Below are 19812 nucleotides of genomic sequence, written 5' to 3'. Positions count from 1 at the left end.
TCCCTGGACCAACCGTGGGCCGGGCGGATGGCTGCCTGGAGTGCGGAGTGGGTCTCCCTTGGGGGGTCCTGGCTCGTACCTGGGGTTGGGGCGGGGGGATGCCCGGAACTCCTGGGTGGTGGTGGGGTGCTCGTCTGGGGCTGTGGGCGTCCTTCTCCGGTGGGGCCCTGCGTTGGGTTCTCCCGGCGCGGCGGGGGGGCTGCTCTCCTGGTTGGGCTGGGGCGGCGCCCTCTTTCCCTCCGTGCCTCCCTGCTCTCTGGCTCTGGGGGCCTTGCGGCGGCCCTGCTGGCCCTGGCCTGGGTGGCGGGCTTGGTCGCCCGGGCGGCGGTTGTTCCCTGCCGGTTCCCGTGTGGCGTTGGGGGGATTCCGGCTGCCGCTGCTGGTGCGGTGGGGGTCTTGGGGTGGGGATGGCTGGGCACTCTCCCTCCTTTTTTTCACGTTCCACCATCCATTTTAGAAGAACATAAACACTCACCTGAGCACAGGTGTTAGCTCAACAGACTGAATGACTGAAATATTTCACACTAGTTGGTTTTAAGGCATAAGTATGCGTGTGAACACTATCTGTTTTGTGTACATGTCGACAGGTGGACATTTTTGCAACTAACAGGTGTGTTTATAACATTTGAGTGTGTGTGTGGACAGGCTCCGCCCTTTTTTTTTGTTTTTTTTTACATTTGAACCTTACCATAATGATTAACAACCAGTAAACTTGCTGCTTTATGCTGCTTCATGGTCTTATCCCCCTTCCCCTCCTATTATCACCCCCTACCCCCCCTCTCTCTAGCGTCCCTCTCTCTTCTTCCCCTCTTTCCTTTTCCGTCCGGTCCAACACCAAAGATTTTCAGACATGTTTGAAATTAATAAAGTTTGGCCTCAATTACAAAAGGGGTTTATTCAGACATACCTTTGGTTTGTCTGAAGATTAATAACCCCTCTTGTTAAAGTAAAATATGTCCAACACAAGAGGCCCTCAGCTCTCATCTGTCTGCCTAGCTGTTGGACAGGACAAGTTAAAAAAAGAGAAAAAAAAAAAAAAAAAAAAAAAAAAAAAAGAGAAACAATGACAGGATTTTGTACAAATCAAAGCACAAAAAGCAACAAGTCTATCATCTTTTGCCTCTGCTTCGTAAAGCTTTAACCCTTTAATGCCACGATCAGCAAATTTAGACGCAGAGAAAAACGACTTTTTACTCCGGCGCGCAATGCATCACAAATTTAAAATGTTGCATAACGGCCTAAAGCCCCTTTTCTCTGCAAAGGAATCAGCAGATTTATGTTGGCTGCATAAGACTGCACCGCTGTAAAACGTGCATCTCAGCACAAAGCTGCATTTCTCCACTTTGGAATCCACTGGAATTTGGTTAAATAGTTACGATATTTGAAGGAATGTAAACACTGGAGCTCAAACTCTGGTGTTAAATGGTTCACTTTAAAAATCCAAACAGAGAAAAATGTTTTGCTTTTTTTTAATGATCATTTTAGCAGGTGAAACCCATTGAAGGAACATCCTGCAAGATTGCTGCTCACATTAGTTTTTAATTAGGTTTTGCTGTGTTTTGTTCACTTGTTTTGAATTACAGGAAAAGCTTGAAATGATTTTTTTGTTTGTTTTTTAATTGATGAAGCCACCAGCTTCCTCCATTTGTAAATGCAGCAGCGTCCTTCTAATTATCACTCAACACGGTTTGCCAGCCAAAAGATAACCGCTGGGTGGCATTAGCAGCTCCATCTGCAACCCTCCTTTTATATTAGCTGCCTCTCGACGAGCTCCAAGCATGGAGACGAATCATCCGTGATCTGAGTGCAAACACCAGCTCGGATCCAATCACAGGGAAGTAATGTGGTGTTAGGTCTTGGCACATAAAAGCGCCGCTGTCTAAATGACTACAGGATTGTGAGTAAACAGTATTGTCCTGGCTGAGGCATGGGCCTTAATTAAAGCAGTAAAATGTCAAAGTGTCGTGGTTGTATTGTCTGCAGTTCTGTTGTTCTGTCTTTTATTCCTCAAACTTTTCCGCCTGGTGTTGCTGGATTTTTGAACTAATTTTCAAACAGAGTTTGCTAGTCCTACAGAGAACTGTCTGTTCCGACTTTCACCTCCACACCGACCCCTCTCTTTGTAACACAGGCGTCCTTCGACACGTTAGCAGAAGTGTGACTGTTTGCAAGAATTTCTTTCGGATTTGTCCACTTCTGGGAACCAATATGAAGGCCACAGCTTTGACACATTTGTTTCAGCCGAGATCTGTCTTTTTCCCAAACAAAGCGTGCTCATGAGGGAACCTTTGGTTTTCGACAGACTGGTGATTAATTAAGGCCTGGATCCGGTGCTGCCCTCAGAGCTCAGGAGAAGCCGGCTTTTCTTTCCGCATTGGAGTCTTGACTCGATCCCCTGACAGACTTACTTTAGGTCTCATGATTCCTGTCCTACATTTCACCCGCCTCGCTGCTTCTCTGTGCACAATATGTGAACAGAACGGGGATTTTCCCCAAATAAAAGCCAAGGTGGATTTAAAGTGAGGCCAACATTAACAAATAAAGGTATCAGCTGATTGAGCGGACTATGACACCTAAAACACTTCCTTTATTCCAAGGGCAGATCAGTGACATTGCAGAGCAAATGTTGAAAGTTGATTTCTTATCATCGGTTTATGTTCTGGGTTCATGTTCTGGATTTATGCTTCTTAACCTTGACACAATCCTGAGAGATAATGATGTACAAAAAAAAAGAGTAAAATTACATTTTTCTTATTAAGTAAAAACAAAAAGAGTGTCAAAAAGAAAGACTTAATAACTCAGTGCTTGTGAAACCATCTCTAAACCAGATTTCACCTGAACTCTCATTTTGTTACATGTATTTTTTTGTCTGTTACAGTCTGGCTGAGGTGCACTGCTCCGCTGTGAAGTCCATATTATTTCATAAATTAGCTGTTGAACTTGGACTGATATTCTGTTGATTACTCAGCTTGAGCTACATTTGACTCCAACCAAACCCACATCATAATCTCTCACTGCCATGCCTGGCAGTTGGTATGAAATGTTTTTCTCCGAACTGGTTTGAGTTAATTCCAATGTGTCATGCTTTACTCTTTTACACCCAAGCTTTAGCTCGAACGTGTACATTCTTTAGACTACCGTAACAATTAATCCGTTATGTGATTAATGTAATTCTAGTGGATTCTGAAGCGGAGAAAAGCAGTCTTGGGCTCATTTTATTCTCATCTACTTATTTCCTCTATTCTTGATCATGTATTTATCACTTAGTTCTCCATGCCTCCCCTCCGGAAGAGCGGGCGTGATTTCAGATTCCAGGTGACTCGTCTGTGCTCCTAAACCTGTACTTGGCCATGGACCTCGCCTCTGGCTCGTCTCGCGCCCCCAGCCGTGCCCCAACCTTATCTGGATGAAGCTTAAACACATGAATCGGTTAGTTCAAAAGGGGCCCAAGTCCAAGAGGTTTGTTTTTCCAGGAAATGATTTTAATTGCATAGCTCAAAGGGAGGCTACACCAAATGATTCATACTTTACCCAGATTTAGCACCAGTTCATAGCTTACAAATGCTATTATATGAAGCACCTCACTTTTATAATTTCATAGCAAACTAAAGTCTCTGGACTTGGGCCCTTCTTGAATTAAACAGGGGCGCTGCCATATTGCATAACTAGTGCTGCCATCTATGGGATGAAGCAAAACCACGCAAGAGAGGCCCAAGTCCAGGAATTTTGCACTTAATGCATTTTAAATGTCAAGCATAGTCAATACATTACAACGGACTTGGGACTTTTTTGGACATAATCAGATAGCTTTTCCCTTGAAGACCATTGCTGGGTCCCTCTGGGAAATAAAGGCAAGAGGAGCCAAGGTGTTCTTTCATTTATTCAAGAACAATGAGAGCTTCACTAGCTCCACGAAGGGCACATCAGGTCATGTCACCTCCGTCTCTCTCTCTTTTTACTTCCTGTGATGCTCCCTTTTAAATGATAAGCCCCTCCTATTGGGCGTTGCTCTTCATTATCTTCCGGGAACCATCACAGGTAACGGTCTTACATTATCAAGTAAGACATATTTAACTCAACTCAACTCAACTTTATTTATAAAGCACTTTAAACAGAACAAGGTTCACCAAAGTGCTGAACAATACAAAAATTAATAAAAGCACATGAAAATATAAAGCATAAAACACATAAAATAGGTCCGGATTCCAACTCAGTTAAAAGCCAAAGTGAAAAAATATGTTTTAAGAGCAGATTTAAAAATACTGAGTGAGTCTATCTGTCTGAGGTACAGGGGCAATTCGTTCCAGATTTTTGGTCCGAAGACTGAGAAGGCTCGGTCACTTCTCAGTTTTCTCCTGGTCTTCGAGACGACCAGCAGTGTCTGATTTGTTGACCTAAGGGAGCGGGGGGGAGTGTACACCTGAATCAGGTCAGACAGATATTTTGGGGCGAGTCCGTGGAGACATTTAAAAACAAATAGGAGAATTTTAAAATCAATGCGTAAGCGAACTGGGAGCCAATGAAGAGATGCTAAAATGGGAGTGATATGTTCTTGTTTCCGTGTACCAGTTAGAAGACGGGCAGCTGCATTTTGGACTAACTGCAAACGAGCAAGTAATTTCTGGGAAAGCCCAACATAGAGAGCATTACAGTAGTCCAAACGTGTTGAAATAAAAGCATGGATTAAAATCTCAAAGTCATGGCAAGAGAGGAGAGGTTTAACCTTGGCCAGTTGTCTCAGGTGAAAAAAACTGGATTTCACCACTGAGTTTATATGAGCATTAAAAGTTAAATTGCTATCCAGTTTCACACCTAGACTTGTTGCTGTCTGTTTCAGGTGATCATTTAAAACGCCTAAGTCGACATGGGCCTTAGAGACGTCACTTGGACCAAATAGCAGAACCTCTGTTTTTTCCTGGTTTAAGTGCAAGAAGTTACATGACATTTGATGATTACGTGACATGATGATATTTACATAAAATACACAACAGTGTGGGTACCACCACAATCTGACGGTGCCAAACAGTAACAACCATAGAATATAAAATATCTCTATTTTGAAAAATTGTGGACTTGGGCCCCTTTTGAACTAACCGATTCATAAAGTTGCAGAATTAGATAAGTTAATTCTTCTCCAAGGGTTCTGGTACATTGCCTGTCCGTGCAGAGGGAGGATGCCTCGTTCATGTGGACACCTCTGAGATTTCTCCTTTTTTTTCTCCCGGAATCCGTTTTTTCTAGGATCTCTTCTTAGACTGTTGCCCCATATATATATATATATATATATATATATATATATATATATATATATATATATATATATGTTTTTTGTATACCTCTTGTGGTTATACAAAACAAAAACAAAGAGTTTTCTTTAATTAATTTCCCAAAATTTTTTATTGAAACATTAAAATATGTCAAAGAAAAGCAGACCTCAAAGGTTTTGGAAAAATCTAATGTTGGGTCTTTTTATTTAAAAGTTCTTCACGTGATAAGATGGTTAAGACCTGCATTAAAATGTCAGTTGTCATGTAAATCTTCTACAAAATTGATTTATTGAAGCTTGTCTGAAATATCTCTGCATGTTTCCTTCAGCTGAAAAAAAAAATCTGCTTCCCTTTTTTATTTTTGGGATGCATTTATGCTTTGTTTCTAATGTAAACGTTAGAGATTTAAGATGCTAATTAGATCCTGATTTTGGGATGAAATCCTGACCTTTTTTGAGAACCTCCGGCTCCAAGCATCTTCATTTACAGACCTTTTCATCCCTTTTTTCCTACAGCAGCAGAGTTTCACTTTGTTTTACTCAAACCTTAGAAATGGAGGAGAGTGGCATTTTCGGAGCTTCTTTATTGTCCTAAATAGGTTTGAGCTGAATCAGTGTTTCAGTCGTATAGTTTAGACTCCCTTTCACTGATGCTGAACCTGCTCTGGCCTTTTCACGCCCCCACCCCCAGCACCGCCTCCTCTGCCTCCAGGAACAGTGCGTTTCTGGTCAACTTGGACGCCAGGTAATCAGTGAACCACATCAAGCTGAGCCTGTTCAGCCTCGTCAGATTCATTACACGTTTATCATGGGAGGTGGGGGGGAGGTGACAGGAGTTCCGTGGGGTAAAGCTGGACGAGAACAGGCCCGGAGGAGCGATTAGCTGCAGTGGTGGAGTGATCAGACCATGATGAGCGATTGGACAGGACCAGGATTGGGGCAGAGGGAGACGGTGCAGAGGTTCACTTCAGCTCATTCATCTTGAGCCATGCTGCCTTCAGCTGCTTCCCCAGTTAGGTCCACTCTGTGGGCAGTCTGGCCTGGGGCTCATCAAGCTCTCATTAGAGGGGGGAGCTTTTTAGGATCTGAAAGGCTCGAAACAGCAGCCTGATTGCCTGACAGGGCTGATGTGGCTGGGTCACACTCAACTTCATAATGGAGGAAAGTTATGTGGACTCCCTGTTGAGATAAAGCTGCTTGTGGGGGAAAAAATAAAGATGAGATGAACTTGCAATCATGTGTCGTTCAAACAGCTTTGGATTGAATAAACACAAGTAGGAGATGGAAGAAAGTCGCCCTGTAGCAGCCAGAGGTTTTAGGATAGCTTTCCATTTTCCTCAGAACAAATGATCCCTGAGAGGACAGGGTGACAGGAAGATACTTGTCATCGTATATGAGGCTCAGAGGAGATAAGCAAGTCCACGGTTTGGTCTAAATCGGACTGTGCGGAGGTAAAATCTGTCACAGACTCCTCGGAGACTGAGGTTGTGCAAAAATAAACCTGTTGCTATGGGTTTAACTCCATTTTCAGGCAGATGTTTAGCAGTCTGCATGGCGGTAGAGGTAAGAGCTGCTCTCCTACGTCATTTTGCACATTGTTATTTTAACTTTGGGGCCCAAAAAACCCAGATATGAAGTTCTACATGTGTTCTTCACCATATGTGCTGCAAGCTCAGACAGCTAAGGGAGTATCCTGCAAACACTCTAAATGTTTCAAATCCGTTCTGCCTTTTTATATGAGTCACAAATAAATTCAGCAACTCAGATAAGACGCGGAAAATCGAATCATCTGAGAATGCTATATAATCCCGTCAAATCCAATTAATGTAGTATCAAGATTACACAAAAACGGTTTGAAGCACGAGACGATAGTGGAGAGGAGCAATCCCCCTTCAACTAGAAACAAGATCTGCCTGACTTCTCCTTTACTGATGTCAGACAGCACATTTAAGGTAAAACAGATAAATTATAAAATGATTAAATGACTCATGTAACTGTTGTGTGGTATTTTACAAATTAACCTTGACTTGTGCATGGAACTTTTTCTTTATATGCCAATAACTGTTATGACAACCAAGACTGAAGATGGAGCTCTAGCAGCCATACATGACTGTTGTCAGAGCTGTGCTTATACCCCACATTCACATCAGTGACAAGATGAAGGGTGTGTTCATCCCAACAGCTCAGAACAGAATGTACCTGCTTTCTGTGCTGGATTGAGTTTGAATCCCAGCCTTTAGAAAAACACTTATGTAAAAAGTGGAATATATGTATTTTCATTAGACTAACAGAATATCCCTGGAAGGATGGGAACATGCCCTTTAAACATGGTGACAGTCTTATATTGACTAAACTATTTGTCCTGTAGGATTTGGTTGCTTTCCGGTAAGAGTTGACGTTAGCTTACTTTACAGGAGTTCATCATGATGATGATATGTTGTTGTCAAGGAATCTAATAAAATCCTCATAACTCTGACTGAGTGGGCAGGAGAGTGTCTGCATTAATTACCGTCTGTAAACGGAAGAGCAGAGTTCTGACCGACCTGATTACAAATGAATGCAGGCACCGTTTCAATATTTGTCAGCACTGAAAATAAATGGAGAGGCGTTAGAGAGGAAGTGCAGGGATGGGATAAGGAGCTGGAAAGGGATGTTCTGCTTACATGTCTGTCGTTATGATCAGCTTGATTCTCTGCGAGTAGAAACTGGATTTATTTTTCTTTGTCAGAGGTTGTTTACCCCAGGGGTAACTATTAAAGTTCAGATCAAATAGCGGAATCAAAACCGGGGGAGTCCCACATCGTAGGTGCAATGAGCCAAAAAATACAGAATCAATAATTCTGCGACTCTGTAAACGAAGAGTTCCAGCAGTGCAAAGGAAACCATGACAACACTGAGCCGATGGGACATGTCTTGTCTGTTTACAGGCTTTTATTAATGTGTTCAAACAAAATCTACGCAATCCATTTTTGTGATCCATAACAGATATGATTACACAAGCATGATGGTGGAACCAGATACAAAAAATGACTTCATAGTTGATTTATCAAACAAATAAAAGCTCAGTTGTATGGCTCGCCGGCACCCTCTCCCTCTCTTGACCCGGCCTCACTTGCTGAGCAGCTGCTGCATCCCTGTCCAGCATTTTACACACCTGGTCTGTTGCCTCTCCCCACCCTGTATGAGCCATGTCACTTAGAGGCCTATAGGAGGACTTTACATTTGTAGCTGATACTGATTTCAACTTAATTTAAGATGGCGGCCTCTGCCCAAGGTGAAAGGTCAATAAAACCTCACTGGGTGTTGTAGACTCAAGCTGGCAGAATGTGGGTGGATTTTCGTCAAGATTGCTCAAACAAAAGCTTTTTGTTTCCCACTTGCGTGCAAATCCTGGTGAGTTTTTGAGTATGTGGTAAGATTTTCACATTTTCGCTCAGAGGAAATAAGAAAGATTTGGAAAAATAATCTGGTTCTTGTAGTCCGGAACTGCTGAGGGACCCTGAAAAAAGGAAAAGCAGACCAATTGGTCATTAAATATTATGTGGCTCACTATAAAAATGCTTACAGATTCCCCTTTAATAGAAAAACAAAAAAACAAAGAATCTTTTTTTTTTTTTTTAGTATTATCTTGTTTCTATTCATTTTTTTATGTAATTTTTATTGATTTCTTCAGCCCATATACTGCAGAATCAGGTGCACATCCTTCATCCTAAAAGCCGGCCAAAAGCAGAAGCACTTCAGCAAAAAAAAACCTGGACCCTTTAATTTAATCCCCCATTGATAAGAAAATGTTCCTAAAACACTGACTGCATATGTGCAGAGAAGCCATATACAGTCACATTTCATCAACACATTGGAGCTGCTAGAGTCAGCAACTCCCTTACATCTAAAACGGTCTAAGTTCAGATTTCACATTTGTTGAAAGCAACAGGTTTATACATTTAAACCCTCCAAACCTCTTGTATCTCTCTTGTGTGTGTTGTATTAGCTGCACAATAAGTTGTCCCAAATAAAAGCTTAAAAGTGCTGTACCACAGGGCTCTGTTCTTGGCTCTCTTGTGTTCTCCACATACATGCTTTTTTTCTGTCAGAAACCATGAACTTCTGTAGCTTTGCTGAGAAATGTTTGCTTTTTTAAAGACTTATTTTTTTGTTGGTAGTTAGTCCCAGCCATTACTGTATGTGAGTGTGACATCACCCATAATTACTTCCAACTCCAATGAAATAAAGTCAATTCAGTAACCTTTTTTTGGCAGTGCAGATGTAGCCATGTTGAAGCCAGATGTTGTCAGTAAACAGTGACTAGCGGAGTAGATCTGATTCCACATTTCTATGGCAACCACTCTCGCCACTCAGGGGTGAGTTTGCTGGAAGGCCACATTTGAAACACTTGAAAGTGTGCTGTCAGACGTGGAGGCCAGCAGGCTCCACCCACTTTTACAGAGGCATCCGATTGGCTGGTTCATAGCTTAAAGAACATGCACTACCAAAAAATAATAGAATTATCAAGAAACTTTAAAAAAAGGTAGCATTTGTCAGCAGCATTCTGACAAATAGAATGACTGAGTGGGAGCTGTTTGTTTTGCTGCAGAAGTCCATGGAATTTTGGTTACTTGGAGCCAGTGGGTACTTCCCGTTTGGAACGTGAGGGGGGAGGGATCACTTAGTCCAGTTCTCATTTACCGTCAATGGTCCCAACCTGAAGACGCTTTCTTGATATTCTGAGTTCAAAATGGAAGCTAGAGCTTAAATTAGGCTCTTTCCCCATAAAACCACCTGACCCAGTATCAGCTCTTAGGTGACCAAGTTGAGAAAACTGAGCATTAATATTCTTATGGAGGCAGGATTGTTCTGCACATTTGTTTAAAAACAGCTTAAACTCACAAATACGGAATAATTTTTGCAATTCTGAGTTACAATGACCCCCCCCCCGAAAAAGAACAGCCATAAAGGTCAGATTCAGGAACACCGGCCTGCTGTTCTATGCATTCAGAGAAGTGTGGATTTTATTGAAACACAGCGTGTACCTTTGAGCTGAACATCTGGAGAGGTGGTTGGGAATGAATTCACTCTGAGAGACTTTCAGTAAGCCTTCAGAAGACTACATGACCTTCTTCTCCTTGGTCTAAAGAGTCTCTCCACCTCAATCACACTTTTGAATACCTGAGGGCCCAGATTTGTCAGAGAAAGACAGCCAACTGATGCCGAGAAGAGAGGATGTGTTTATCAGGTGATGAATGCTCGGAATGTCAGGCAATTTGAAAGGTTAATGTCTGGACTGCCTGCAGGATGAAAAATTGCTGTAATAGTTCCTCTCCTGTCCTCTCAAGAGTCAAGCATGTCTCCATCTAAAAGACACTTCATAATCCGTTTATGCAGCCATGTCTTCTGTATATTTGACCATTGTGTTTGCATCACTCGTTTCTTGTTATTTTTTGGGTTTAATACATTTGGAAATACTAAAAAAAGCTGCCAGTCATTTTCCTAGTCATCTCTTCTGTTTGGCATCACAACAGGAGCAGGAGTTAAATAATGTTTGTGTCATGTGAGAAGGGATGGGTAGGAGCATCAGCAGCCTCTGTGGAGGTGGTAGGTTCAAAAGAAACATCGGAGGTTTCATCGTATTTTCCAGACAAGATAAAATTTTCAAAATGTTCTTGGCAACCTTTTTTTCCCCCACTATGCTTTCATCTTTACATAGAAATAGATGATTAAATACGAACGTAATCACCTATAGGGACAGGCTTTGTTCTTTGGTTTAGGTTGATAAGGAGCAACTGCCTGATTTATAAGGACTTCCTTTAAGACTCTGCTGCTACAGGAGGACAGTTTGATTGATGTTAAAGTTTTTATAAAAAACTTTTGAAGGTCTATTTTAACTTCAGCTGACAAAATGACAAGAACTTTGGTAAAATATCGTGGAGTAAGTTCACAAAAGTTCACAGGAGGAAAAAATGTGTCAGTTCCCAAACTGACACTTTAGAGCTGTTGGTCATCAGTTTCTTGACAGTAGTTTTTTCTTAACCAATATTAAAAGTTTGCCAGTTGTAATGATTTTAAAATTCAATTTATAACGAGAGCAACCAACAATATAAAGCTTAGCTTCAGGAAACAGAGAAAAAAATCCATCTCATGTATTGAATTTAATGTATTTTTAAACAAATTTATGTAAAATAAATATTGTATCCTAAATATTGTATCCTAAATAATGATAGATTTCTGTGCACATTCTGGTGTTTTAACTCAGATTTTCTTTTTTTAACCGAGAATATAACATTTTATGTTAATGCAAATTTAAAGTGTGCAGACTTGTATAAAAATTCCTTATTTGATAAAATTCACAAACTAATGCCATAATTGAGTGAGGTATCAAATAGTATCTTGAACCAGATCATTGTCTGATTGAGAGATTAGCAGGATGTAATTTTGATGGAGAAGTTCACAAATCTTTTGGTCTTTCTGTGAGAAACAGCAATTAAATCCACGTCAATCCAAAGATGAACTAAAAGTCTATTGTCTGAGATCACGGGCTGGAAAAAGACACTTCTGTATCCGTCAGCTTGTCTCTGATAACATCACGTCTTGACTATCCACCTATGACAGGGATCCTTCAACACGATGGGTGTTTTTGCTTTTCTGAAAACTTCCATCCCACTTTCTATCACTTTCTATGGAGGACATGCTAAATGGTTTGACCTCCACATTTAAAATTAATATTCATCTTCATAATTTTCTGGAAGCAATGAGAACTCAAGCCCAGGGTTTAGTAAAAAAACACCTTTCATTTTCAATGACAAATAATCAAAGAGTTATTTTTCCAAATACATGTAAAAGCTTGTGTTTATGCTATTATGCTATCACTCCAATGAAAGCTGTGTTTTTGCTGTTTTCATATTACTTGCCATTTTTGTTGCACCGTTGGGCGTGTAAACAGATTGGTGACGGGAAGGGGGGACTGGGGTTGCTCCGCGCCAACATTCCCACCTGAAATTCAGAGGCAAATTTCTGATGAACCAACACAAGTTTTTCATTTTTAATTTGGGCTACTAACATCATAAGAATTAAGAGGCCACTAAAAAGCTTTTAAAAGAGCTCAAAGATGATCGGAGCGGGACTTTATGTCCATTTTTATTTCAAATCCTGAAACTATGCGAATCATGATGCAAATCTGCGGTTGTGGCCACATACTGTGTTTCCATTTACCCTGTTTTTTTCCTATGTATGGAACAACCATTTTGCCTATGGATTACACATTTAGAATAACTCAACCCTAGTTTTTGTTGTATTTTATTTTTCAAACTCACTATGTTACAAAAGGTTCTGTTCAACACAAGAGGGCTTAAGCTCTCACTTTTAATCAGGGCCTTGACCAGTATAGTTAAACACACACACACACACACACGCACACACACACACACACACATACACACCATCCTGTGTTCTGGAAATATCATTGACATAACGATGATAAGCTTCTTTCATTCATTCACAGAATACAAAGACAAAGCAAAAAGAGAAACCACAGCAATAAGGGTAGAACAACCTTCTCAGAGCATCCTCTTTCCTTTAGAACATGTCAGGACCTGCTCATACACAAACAGCATCATCTCCACAAATTCCTCTTCAGGGAAGATTTTACCATCATCATTTGCATCGATGATGTTATTGGACGTTCCACATGCAGTGATCACCCTAGTGTGCTTTGCTAAACTCTTCTTCATACCACCTTCTGCTGGATTCCTCTGCCCACATTCATTTAGTATAATTGTAACAAATGGTTTTTTAATACTTTTGGATAGCAGTAAGGTCAAGTGACCTTGGCAGAGTGAGGAAAGCTGCTGGTACCACAGGAATATGCATTAACGAGATGTCAGCCGGCATTACTCTCAGCCTCCGAATGCTGATCTCAGACCTGCAGAAGTTAATAACGTGGAAGCAACACACTTTCCATCTCTCCAAATGGAGATATTGTCATAGCGGCGCCAAGCCCTGCAGAGCCAATATGGAAATGGATGGTGTCTGCAATTTTGCTTACTGGCTTCTTCTCTTTTTTTTTATCCCCCATTACCGAACACTGTTAAAGTGTCTATTCTAACTGCCAAACAACAATCACACAACAAAATGTGGAACTACACAAGTCTATATTATTTCACTGTTAACAAACAAGTATTTTAGGAAATTTTATGAAATCATTAGATTTTACTTGGTAAGCTTTTGTTCAACTTTATAAATAGTTTAATTAAGATTTTCTGTCATTTTAAACATTGGTCTGCTGGATCAAATACATACAAAGATGCAGTTAAAAAAAAAAAAGCAGTTGCTGCTGCAGTTTAAACTAAAATCTGGAAACTGAAAAGACCAGGTTGGTCATCTTAGAATGAATAAAAAAACAACCCCTAAGCTGAGCTCTACAGAACCAAAGCCTTATCAGCAGCATGTGGACAATTTGTGGTTTTGGTCCTAGTCTGGGTGGATTGGAGTGGTCCTGCCAGGACAAACCTTCTGTTCAACCTTCTTTAAGATGAACGTCAATTCTGATTTGACATTCAACTTTCTCATAAACTTCCACAGATCCCATCAAATGGCAGAATATTGACGCAGCAATGCCATAGAGAAATTATTAATTAAAACCCATCCTTCTTGTTGTGACAAGATCCTAAATGTCAGAATTGCTTTTATCCCACTTGGGTGCCATAGTTGAGAGCCTTCCAGTCAAATAGCCAGAAAAAAAAAAAAAAAAAAGAACAGTTCCTCTTCAATCAGAAGTTTGACTGTCAGCTTAATTGGAGGGCACTCTTTGGCCCCCCCTATGTAAAGGAGGGGGTCTGCAAACCTAGCCTTCCTGTCAAGGGGTACTGTATTGAACCATCATGGGATGACACTGAGGTGTGTCATCCAAGACAGCCCTACAACACCCATAGACCAGAGGTACTTAGGGAGAACAACACTCTAACATCTTAGAGTGTACTGTCTAAATGTCTGTTGAATAAGAAACATGATCTATCTTGGTGAAATCTTATAATTGAGTACTAAAGGTTTTGATGACTCTCCGTTAGCTTGGCTCCATTTAGTTACACCTGAAAATTGTGAACCAGGATTATAAAAGACACGAAATATGCAAATTAAAAATGAATCATAGAAAAAAAGGCTGAGGAATGTGATTAAAGTACAATACTCCAGTACAATACTTATGATATGTGATTGTAAAAAGGAAAATGACTTTATTCTGTTTCTTTAAAAAGCAGATAGGAGAATGTGAGAAACTGGGTGAGCCTAAAAATATTTTTATGCACTGTAAACATCTGAGGAAACTCAAGGTCATTCAACATTAAAATGAGTGAAATGCTGAATGAGTACTCCAATTATTACTAAGCAGCAGTAGTTTTTTTTTTCTATTCTGAAAAAAAAAATCAACAGAAATTGTCTGAAAGGAACACTTTTTTCAGACCATTTGAATGGCTTTCTCTGCTAAACACTTGCTAAAAAATGTAATTTGAAAAAGAAAAAAAAAAAACAAACAAAAAAAAAAACACAAAAACATTCCAAATCCTTGTTTCATCTCCCTGATAAGCAGTGTTGTTTTAATAATACAAATTTAATCTACAGATTGTGATTAATGGAGATAAATAATATAAAAAAACATACTTTTTTAATTTTGAAAGTTTTAGAGTTGGGGCTGATACCTTTAGTGCAAAAAAGCCTAACTTTTACCTTATGCAACAAAAACACATATTCATCTGTGAGCCCTTACCTTTTCTTGTTCAAGGTTACAAAAAGATTTTATTCTTTTTACCGTCAAGATTATAGCATTGTTGACCCATTCTCCTCAAAACTACAAACACTCGTCTACTCTTTTATTTTCAGCGTTGGAAGGTGAAGGGTTCGGTTTTACTTGTCCTTTATCTACCAAGTACTTAGAAATATGACCAAAGTTTAGCGCTAAAGTGGCTTTTAAAATGACTTTTCCGTTTTATAGAGATAACTGAAGCACTTATTAAACAAAGCACTGGAAAACTGATTGGCTTTTGTTGCAATAATTTCAGAAGTTAGGCGTGAATTCATGCAGACTAAAAACCATCAACTGGAAGGTACTGATTACAGGTAGGGACAATAAAAACATGAGAATTTAACATGTTTGCTTTGCATGGGTATATAATTGACCTAGTCCATATGGGAAAATATATTTAAATAATTCTAAATTCACAGTTAAAATGTCAGTATTGTTAGATTGTGAGGTTAAATATTGCCTGTATGGTCACAATCTAATCAAATCCCACTTAAACCGATAGTCTTTATAATCTGGCATCAAAAATCCTAGTTAAAAAAATACCACCACTGTCACATTTTATAGAGATAAATCATTATGATATTCACTGGTTTTGTCAATTTTTGTTTTTCAAAAATGATCTTTAAATGTCGCAATGAACTGGAGCCAAAACCTTTCGAGACTTTTATTTTAAATTAAAGAGCTGCAGCAGATCCACCAGAGCAGTCTAGAGTTGAAACTGTAAGGTTTCTTTGTGCAAAACTGCTTTTTGCTCAAACTGCGTGAAAGATGCTGTTTTAAGGCAAAACTGGAAAAAACTGTCATTTTCTAGGACATAGTTTCTGCAGAACGACAGGAGTTTGACATTTGTGTGTAGGACTCTCACTGGGGAGTAGGCCTGCGCTGATGTCCCATCAATCTTTTGTTTACACTCTCCGCCCTTCACAGCCCCTCACATCTCCTTGCAAAGATTAGTGGTGCAACAAAAACGGTGAGCAACATCCGAATGATCCCGCTGTACAGCTTTTAGCCAAATGTTGGACGAGGAAAACCAAGACGCTCATGGATCTATTTGTCGACAGGTGGATGCATCAGAATGGAGCAGAGCAGGGAACTTGTGGCCTGCCGATTGTATGGAACAACTGCAAGCTTTTTCAAATGGCAGATATTCTTTTGATTTGGCTAAAGAAATACTCAAACACAATTTTAATCTTAACTTTCTCTATACATGTCCTCCATCATGAGAAAAATGCTACAAGAACATGTTAAAAACACCAAAATGCACAAGCCCCTCCCCATCCAAGAAAACAATTGGGTTCTTCACTTTGTGACATCACAAAGTGAAGAACAGCCCCTTCCAGGAAGAGTCTGCAAAATGCTTCATTTTATATGCACAATATGCACATCTATCTTTGCAAATGTTTCAATGTTGTTTGTTTTCGTAGGCGAAACTCAGACACGCTACTGAGGGCGGCTCTAGGTTCATGTCATGAAATGGGTGGCACCCACAAGGAGCGAAAGGCGGAGACTCAGAGATTGAGTCTTCCCTTTGGGTAGGAAAATGAGCTGCAAAAATAACTAATATTTCATAAAAAAATTCTTCTTGTGTGTGCCAAAGCTATTATATTAATAATCTAGCTACTATTGATCGTTAATGTTTTCAAAGATCCTCTGTTTTTATTCAAAATATAACTACAAAGAAGTCATTATATTTGGCAAAATAAAAACATAACTTTCCTGGTCCTGTTAGTGCAAAGCCAAACGCTGGCTGCTGAAGTGACTTGAGGCAGTGACCATCTCCCTGTGCAGGATTTACATAATAACATCCAGACTGTTTTCTAATATTTGGGGAGCAGTTCCCACCCTCTGTTCCCCATGTGATAATCTCACTGGTGATTCCTGAACATTCCCTGCAGGTGATAACAGCAATAATAAAGGATTACAGTCGGGTTACACGGTGAAATCATTTGCATGTAATGAAACGCAGCCCATCCTTGGCTGCTGCGTGCAAACAAGTTCATCGCTGGATGATGAATAGGGTGACACGGCGACAGAGGAGATAAACACTTGAGGCTGCAGGAGCAAACAGCCAACATGTCCTTGTTATACAGAGGAGTACACTGCTATTATCTCTGCACGCGTATTTAAATCAGCTCATTCGTGCGTTGTGAAGGCTCCTCCTGTTCCTGCTTGGCTTTGACACCAACAGTATATGTAAGAGGCATTTTTTAGTTAGTTTGATGCAGGATAGCTATTCTGTATCAATTCAAACACAATCCCTACCTTGCTTTTTGCTGAGCCAGTGTGAGCTTCTCACTGCAAAGGAGATATCTAAAGACTGTTTGGTAGCACAGCTGATTGACGGTCGCTTTCAGCGCAATCCTAATTAAAACGCATGAGCAGCACAATGACAGGCTGAAATGAAACTGAGCTATGCTTGAATGCTTGTCTGTAAATGAAGCATCAGACTGTTCCTCTTGTACTTTGCAAAGTGAGCTGTCCTCCGGCTGACTGTCAGATCAGAAATTACACCGTTCCAAAAATATGATCCCGCATAAACTGGTAATTTTCAAAGCAGGAATTGATCATAGCTGGGATAAATGTTTTGCGTCGCGGATGAAGACGATTCTGCATCCAAGTAGGAAAAGAACATTATGTAGGGTTTGCAGACTGCCAAATATGTGCTTATTTTCTGTTCCAGACAAGGCCTTGCTTCAGAGAATAACCATAACCAACTGTTTGTGTCAAATTCTCACATCATTTCAGTTCATGAGGATCAGCATGAATGAAATCTAATCATTCTTAGTCTCGAAAAACATTCAGCTAAACAAAATCACAGAGGCTGATCATCTGCATCCACCAGAGAGGGCAGTAAAGCACAAGAACTGAAAAAGTTGTAATTTTTCATACATAAGCAAATCATGATCCCATGATCCCACAGAAAAATAGCTACAGATTGACAACAAATGTGACATGTTCCAGTCTGAAAGGATGACAAAGACATTTAGCACCTTTAGGACTTCAGAGAAGCACAAAGGAAAGAATAATCATTTACATGACCATAAAGAGCACAGAGAACCTTCCCAATAGTGATGAATGGAGCAAAATGATTCCAAGAAAACAACAAAAGGTCATTCAGGAGGTTAAAAAAGACCGAACATTAAAAATAAAAAAAGACCTAATTTGACAAAATTACAGCCAAATGTTATGATTTATGAGAAACATTTTAAAAAACAGATAACAGAAAGACTCATCTCATGTAATCTCTGGATTATCCATAAAAGATTTGGCCAAATATTTTGTGTACTGATGAGACAAAACAAGTTCGGTAGTTTTCAGTAGTTTGGTAGTTGGAATTCACAAATGTTAGCTTTTACCCAAAAGATCAAATATGCATTGTGGTTTTCATATAAGGCTGCATAGCAACTGCAGTGGTCAGTGCTCTTGCTTTACTGTGAGAAGGTTTGAATCCCAGCAGGGTTCTTTCTGTATGGAGTTTGCAGGCTCTCCTCGTGCATCTGTGGATTTTCTCTGAGGTTTCTGGAACAGCCAACAAACATGCTTCATAGCAGGGCTTCACGTTATGAGGAAAACTTATGATTTGCGATATTAGTGATCAACATCGCAATGAAGACATAACTTGCGATACATGAACAAATAGCAAAACAACATCAATTCTATTTCACTGCATCAGTTTAATTTCAATAGGAGTCAACATGACTTCCAAATGACCCTCGTCTAAATAAAAGATGAGCATTTATCATATAAGGGTTCCATCAGTTTGGTTAAATGCATAAATTGATTTATTTAATTTGTTTAAAAGGTCAAACCGCCATCAGATTGTTTTAGCACATTTAAGGTAACCATTTATCGCAATTTTTGCGAAATGCATATTGCACAGTTTGATATCGCGACAATGATAAATTTGCGATTAATTTTGTAGGCGTACTTCATAGTTTCATTGGTATCTCTAAATTGCCCTATGTGTGCATGTCTAGTGTGTGGTTTTGTGGTCCTGCCATAGACTGGCGACCTGTTCAAGGTGTATCCTGCCTTCGCCCAACAGTAGCTGGGTTGGCTCCAGTGCTCCCGTGACCTCAAAAGGGATTCTGCAGGCTCTGAAGATGGATAGGTATTTTTGGAAATTATTTATGGAAATTATTTTTACTTAAGGGGTTTTTAAGCTAGAAAGCCTTCCAAACAATCCCAGTTTAGTCAATTTACATTCATCCTGCCAATTAACTGAAGCCTGCAGAGTCAGAGATGCTTTTCTAGGATCATTGCAAATCTTTCTTCTTGATGTGCTGATAAGGCTGAATTCTCCAAAGCAGTAAATGTCTACTTAAATCTTGGAAACAATAAAGCTGGATATATTTTTGTTGTTTTTCCAATGCTGGTTGTATTTTTATCTCATTTTAATTCCTAGAAAAGAAAGCAGTGAATTGTTTTCTTTAATTTGTACTCATTTTCTGATACATAAAACCTTTGAATTGACAGAGAAAGTACTTTCTTTCACAAACAAGTTTCTTTACAGCTCTCAGGTCTTTCACACAGACACTTACATAATGAGCTTCTTGGCAGACTATCAGCTGCTGCAGTTGAAGCACAGAGAGCCATTTCAGAAAAGTGACTTCATCTGGCACAGAAAGGATGATCACCAACAGACTGCCCTTTAGCCTCATCGTGAACCACATCCCACGTCAATAAACCCTGAAAGTGGCTCCCCATCCATCATCTGCTAGGGGTTACGGTTCATGCCGCAGAGATGAAGGTCGCCTTT

The sequence above is a fragment of the Oryzias latipes genome, chromosome 22 (genome assembly GCF_002234675.1).
Source record: "Oryzias latipes chromosome 22, ASM223467v1".
Taxonomy (NCBI): Eukaryota; Metazoa; Chordata; class Actinopteri; order Beloniformes; family Adrianichthyidae; genus Oryzias; species Oryzias latipes.
This window is presented reverse-complemented; position numbering follows the sequence as displayed.